Source organism: Crocuta crocuta, unplaced genomic scaffold, assembly GCF_008692635.1.
Source record: "Crocuta crocuta isolate KB4526 unplaced genomic scaffold, BGI_CrCroc_1.0 scaffold208, whole genome shotgun sequence".
Classification (NCBI taxonomy): domain Eukaryota; kingdom Metazoa; phylum Chordata; class Mammalia; order Carnivora; family Hyaenidae; genus Crocuta; species Crocuta crocuta.
This window is the reverse complement of record NW_027532596.1, coordinates 16,054-22,554: the sequence shown is the minus strand read 5'-3', so window position 1 is coordinate 22,554 and position 6,501 is coordinate 16,054. Positions and strand designations below refer to the sequence as shown.

Here is a 6,501-nt window from a genome sequence, read left to right as displayed (position 1 = left end):
ATTGAGTTGTTAGTGTAGGTACCAAATGCTAAGATAAACACTTTCATGAATTATCTCAATTAATGATAATGATACTTGTACAAAGTAAGATATTTATTCCTTTTTTAAAAATAAGAAAATGGAAACCTAATCTAATTGTGCAAATAGGCTGAGTTTGATTATGAAATTCATACTATTACTTGCAACTTAAAAAAAAAAACCCATAACCCTATGCTTTAATAGCCATTGGAAAAAATTAAAAATGCTTATATTTTGCTAAATCCATTGAGTAAAACCATGTTTTGGGGAGGAATGCATATTTTTGAGGTCATATTCATTATTCCTGTGTTTTTAAGGTCGGAGCCATAAGAATTTTCAAGTGCAATTCCTCAGGCTAAAAAGTATAAGTATTGAGATATTGTAGGAACAGAAGAAAATTATGTCAGGACATTGGTTTTTGGAAAATTCCATGGTGTAAAGCTATAAAGAATGATCTCTGGAAATATGGGGAGGCAGTGCTTAGAAGAAGGGATGCTGTCTTCCTCAGCAGAAACCATTTCATAAATAGAGCTCTGGGATCCATGGGGGCACAGTTCAAAGTCCAAACCAATAGCCAACAGAAAGAGTGTCACTAAATGGAAGAAACCACTTTTAGAATAGATAAGATGATAGGCCATATTTAGACATAAATACTGCAGATAGTAGGGAAAAGGACAGTAAGGATCTCAGAGTGAAGAAACAATCCCCAACTGATAGAAATGTAAATGTCCCACTGGAATATTTGTGTGTGTGTATAATTTATGACCAGATGGTCTGGATTCTAAACTGCCTATCTCCTTTGAAAATGTTTCATAATCAGTTCACTTTCCCCCAGTTATCTGCATTCACTCTAATGCTTGTCTATAACACTTTCTGTTTTTCAAGTATAATTATCAACTCATAACTAGTAGCTAAAATGTTGGGCAAAATAATAGAGAATTGTGACAAATTCTGCCCTACTGTGCCACAACAGTGGCTAGACTATGTTTAGAAAAATTGGTTTATAGTTTCTAACTTTGCCTTTTTATCTTCTGATATTTTGAGGGGAAATGGACTGTTTAAGTTACTCCCAGTTGGGGCTCTGGAACATCGTGAATACTGAAGGAGGAGAAGAAGTACAGAAGGAGAAAGCTTTCATAGATGGGTAAAGCTGCATCTGTCAAAAAAGACTGCTGGACATTGAGCGGTGAGCCATCTCTGGTTTTGACTGATAAGATTCAAAGATGCCTGAACATGTAAAATCTCTTTAAGAATGAAAAGAACTGATGGATAATAATGATGTTTATAACATTATTAATATGTGAATGAATGAGTGAATGAATGGATAGTGTAGAAATTAAAGTTCCATATGACAGAAAGTTATAATAAATATGATAGAAATGATATAAAATAAAGCATTTGATAATGATCATAATTGTTTCAACCAGGCAACATCAAGGATGCTAAAACTTCTTGGAGAAAGTTGAGGAGAAACAAGATACTTTTATAGATTGTGATTCTCTCCTCCATGATATGCTTAAATATTTGCAAAGAAAAGAGAACCTGGTAGACACTACCTGAATTAAGTAAGAGATGAAAGATAATACCACCAGTGATGGAATCATCTGGCATCACTGATAGGAAGCACTTAGAAGAACTTAGCCTTATTTCTGTAGTATCCCAGACAAAAATGAATTAATGTGAATCAACTCTGGAGAAAATGTTATGTTCAGGTTGCATGACATTCTACAAAACAACCCCCCCCCAAAAAGACTAGGATTTAGTCTTCAAACATAATATCACTTAGGAAGTTTTCTAGATTAAGTTCTACTAAATATATATGAAAACTGAATATAATATTGATTCAGGATTTCTATAAAAGACATAAATGGAAAACTGGCAAAATTCTAAGAAACTTCATAAAAAGATTATAATACTATATAAGGCAGATATTAGTTACCTAACTTTGATAACAATACTATAGCTATATAGTAGAAAATTCTTGTTTTAAAGAAATTTAAATGATTTAGGGGATAAACGAAAATCATAGCTTGTAATGTATTTGGTTCAAATACACGTGCAGACAGGTATTACTTAGCACAGTTCAACCATGTTAAGCGTATATAAGAACCCCATTCCTTTTTTTATGGATGAGTAATATTCCATTGTATGGATATATCACATTTTGCTTATCTATCATTTAGTGGATATTTGGGTTGTTTTCACTTTTTGTTTATTAAGGGTAACTTTGCCATGACCATTTGTTAGAGGCTTTTGTGTACACATATTTTTAAAATTATTTTTTACAGGTGAGAATATGGTACATCTACGTTACTATTTTGAGGAACAGCCTTACCAGGACTTTAAATATCACATTTGTTGCATTGAAAGGAAAAATCTGTTCAGTTAATATTCTGTTGAATATTGGTGGAAACTCTTACTAGAGACGTAATTAAGTAAATTGAATACATGTGATTTACACATTTGAAGTCTATTTCCTCACACCGTGTTGCTTCAATGGGTGTGTATGTTTTTATCATTGCACATATTTTGCTTTTGTATTCTCAGTTTTAAATGTTAAAGAATCAATGTAAGTTTGAATATAAAGTATTTTCTAGCCTTATAACATCAAAGTATAGAAAGGGTATCTAGAAAAAGATGAATTAAATAATACTCAAGGATAGTAGAGATTGTTCAGAACAGTAGAATTTTGCCACAGAAATTATACTGGTTCTCTTCATAATATTCATGTAGAACTTCATTGAAGAACTTTCTCCTGTGGGCTTTCTGGTTGATACAGCCCTCATCATTCATTGTCATCTTCATTTTCTGTGTGTAAACCNTATTATATTATATTATATTATATTAGTTATTTATGTTATTTAGTGTGATTTTATAGATGACTTTAGGGTCTATCCTTTCTCACAGCTGCAAGAGAAAAGTGTCCTTTTGAATGATAATGATTGGATTGTGTATTCACATATTGTGGAAAATCTGAAGAAAATGATAAAATCACTGTTGGTAGAGTACACTGTTTCTTTTCTAAGCAAATGAGGGTTGTCTTCTACTAATTTAAGAGCTAGCCTATGTTTTTATGGGTTTGAATTCTACCAGTCTTGCATGTATTAAACGTTTAATCTATGAATATCTTGTTCCTTGGTTAAATGGTGTTCCTGTACATGTGTGCAGTAAATCTGTTAATAAATATACAGATTTAATATATGAGAATGTGCAGTAGGCATTGTGAAGACTAGTCCCAGTGTTCTGTCCTAGACTGTTTTCAATTTTATATTTTTACCTGGAATATAATTTATTTTTATTTTACCTACAGTAAATTTCACTATTTTTCATGTGCAGTTATATGGGTTGTGACAAATGTATAGAATAGTATATATAACACCACAATTTTGATATGGAGGTGTTCCATTACCCTCCAAAATCCTCTTTGTTACTCTTTTATAGTCAACCCTCATTCTACTCCATAATCTCTTGCAACACCACTTTTATAGTTTGGCCTTTAACAAAATGTTATTTAAATGGAATCAAATCGGGACGCCTGGGTGGCTCAGTCGTTTCGAGCTCCACATCGGGTTCTGTGCTGACAGTTCAGAGCCTGGAGCCTGCTTGTATTATATGTGTCCCTGTTTATGCCCCTCCCCTGTTCATACCTCTATCTCACCCTCTTTCTTTCAAAAGTAAAAAATATATATATTTAATTTTTTTTAAATAAATGGAATCAAATATTGTATAGCCTCTGAAGTCTAGCTACTAGTTCCTAACACTTTTGAATTCCTCAGTTCACTTGAATTTATCCTTCAAAGACCTCTGCTGGTCTATCCATGAACTCCTAGGATTGCATTCTATGTTAAATAAACATCAGCCATGATCTATCAAGACGTTGATATAGACATTATTAAGGCATTCTATCTTAATCTTATCATGTCTTGCCTTTCTAATGTTCTTTTCCATTTTTAAAAAATAATTTCCATTATCTTATGAAATTTTTCATCTGTTATTTTTATTCTTACCATTGCTCCGTCAGTTTTTATGTTGTTTATAATAGATTTTCTTTTGTCTCACAAGACACTTGTCATGTCCTCTTCATTTTACCCACCAAAGAGCATTTTTATAAAGTCTTTATTTGGCTGAATATAATTTTAGAATTTCTCAAAAAGAAAATTACTGTGGCACCAATTTACATACTAAATTGTTGACTATTTGCAGAGTGAATAATTCAAAGAGGAAATAAGAAATAAAATGGCAAGGATGGCAAAGGATCAAGCAGCTATAATTTATGTGGCAAGGACTAGAAGTGCAGGGATTCCTGTATGATTATTAGTACAGAATCAATGAATTTAATGTACTTTGTGATCTTATTTATATTATTTGTGGTGTTTTACTGCAGGTCAAAGACTGGAAAAAGTTACCATTTTTCAGGGAAGAGAGATGAACAGCTATTCTGATACTTTTGAAATCACATAGGATTTGTGGCCAGTGATGTCAGAACTTCAGGTCTCTAGGCTCATTATTTCAGAGGCCCAAGGTAGAATATTTTTATAATAGGTTTCTCCCCCGTAAGTGCCTACATTATTAAAGGAATATTCATTATTATTAATTTCCTTCATAAAATAAAATTCTCTTTGAAGTAACCTGAATAATTTCAGGAAATCACTGATATATATGTAAATTATCTTGTAAAGATAATTAAATACGCCAAAATGTTGATTTATTTATCTTTTATTATTGGAAAATCGAGATATATATGTTTCTACTCATATTTTACTATAATCACACCTTTGTTACCACATTTGTAAATACTTCCCCATTACTCCTTGAAATTTCAGTTGACATTTTTTAATTTCCCCAATACATTTAATGTAATTTTATTAGAAAAATCATATGCTTTTTGTCCTATGTACATTAGAGTTCCCTTACTCAGATACTACATAAACTATACACATTTACTATACTTTATAATTCAGTAGATAAGCCTGATAAAAAGAAGCCTGGCTATGAAAATGCTTATTTGTTTGGGAGGATGTTTGTCTGGATCAATGATGAGCACAATTGTCTGAGGATGCTGAGGGACTCATTCCAGATGTCAATCTGAGGTCCAGATGAGTGGCCCTCTAATAGGACAAATAAGACACTCAGAGCCTGGCTGTATTTGATGTTTCTAAGTGACAACACAATGCTTCTCTGAGTATGCCTTTTATTTCTTTTGGAGCAAGGCAATAGTCTTCTATCTGGCGAAGCAGTATGAAACTTTAGACATGCTGTATGACTGAAAACTTGCTTCATTTTGTTCACTTTGAATGGAGAGTTGTAGATAGATATCTGTATTTAGGAAATATGTTCTTAAGTAATAAGTGAGGAAATAAAAGACCGATTTAATAAAGAGGTCAAGTAACTGATGAGTACTGAAAGTTTCATTAGCATTGGCTAAAAGAAGGTAACACTGCATACCTTATTAAATATTAAAAATGGAATCAATTTTAGTGTTTGTTATTTTTTTACTGTTGAAAATTTTCAGAGACTCTATCTTTGCTTTTTTTCTGTCACGTGTTTCTAAGGTAGATGGGGTGGAATGAAGTCCTCCACTTCTTTTTTTTTTTTTTTAATGTTTTATTTATTTTTAGGAGAGAGAGAGAGAGACAGCGTGAGCAGGGGAGGGTCAGAGAGAGAGGGAGTCACAGACTGAAACAGGCTCCAGGCTCTGAACTGGCAGTCAGCACAGAGCCCGACGCGAGGCTCGAACCCACGAACCGTGAGATCATGACCCAAGCGAAAGTCGGACGCTTAACCGACTAAGCCACCCAGGCGCCCCTGAAGTCCTCCACTTCTAAGAAGATCAGTGAGTAACTATACCAGCATTCTTTAAATTCATATGTCATGTACTCTCTGCCGTACTCGGAGGTCTCTGTGTTCATCTTTTCAATGACTTACTGGATAATATCTTCATTATGTATCCTTTTCTTTGGTGAGTGTATCTACCCTCATTTCCAAATTGTTAATTTTATCAGACTTTTGTGTAGATTGACAAATGTAGAACTTTGGAATATTGTTTGCTTTAGTTTCATATTGCAGTGAAATATTGTTTTATGAATTAAGGTATGCTTGGAAGTTTCCTTAAAAATTATGGTGGTTTTGTAATGTTGACCCCATGATTAAGTGGTCATAGTCAGACCACTTTGGTCATGTTTATAAGATCATTTATGGATCATTATTGCTATTTTTTCATCATTGGGATTTTACATTAATTAGATTTTTTGATGTGAAAAATTATATGCTAAATTTTACGAGATCTCCCTAAGGCCTTCATTTAAATGATACAGACCCAAACACAATAAAATTTTTCTAAAACACAAAACAGATCAATTTTCCATAAAATATTTGTTGCATAAAATATATAAGGTTGGGTTCATCAGGTGGATATATAATGAAATTTCTTATATTAAATTATTAATCATTATTTTCTGTTAAATTTGAAACATCAATCAATAA

The 6,501-nt window shown here is 32.6% G+C and overlaps 1 non-coding gene across 1 annotated transcript; it reads left to right on the top strand.

Moving 5' to 3' along the window:
- The first annotated feature begins 5,045 nt into the window (after positions 1-5,045).
- On the top strand, positions 5,046-5,112 carry LOC144244757 (small nucleolar RNA SNORD109A). The gene has a single exon (XR_013339052.1). It is a non-coding gene; the product is annotated as a small nucleolar RNA SNORD109A (small nucleolar RNA).
- Positions 5,113-6,501: the final 1,389 nt, after the last annotated feature.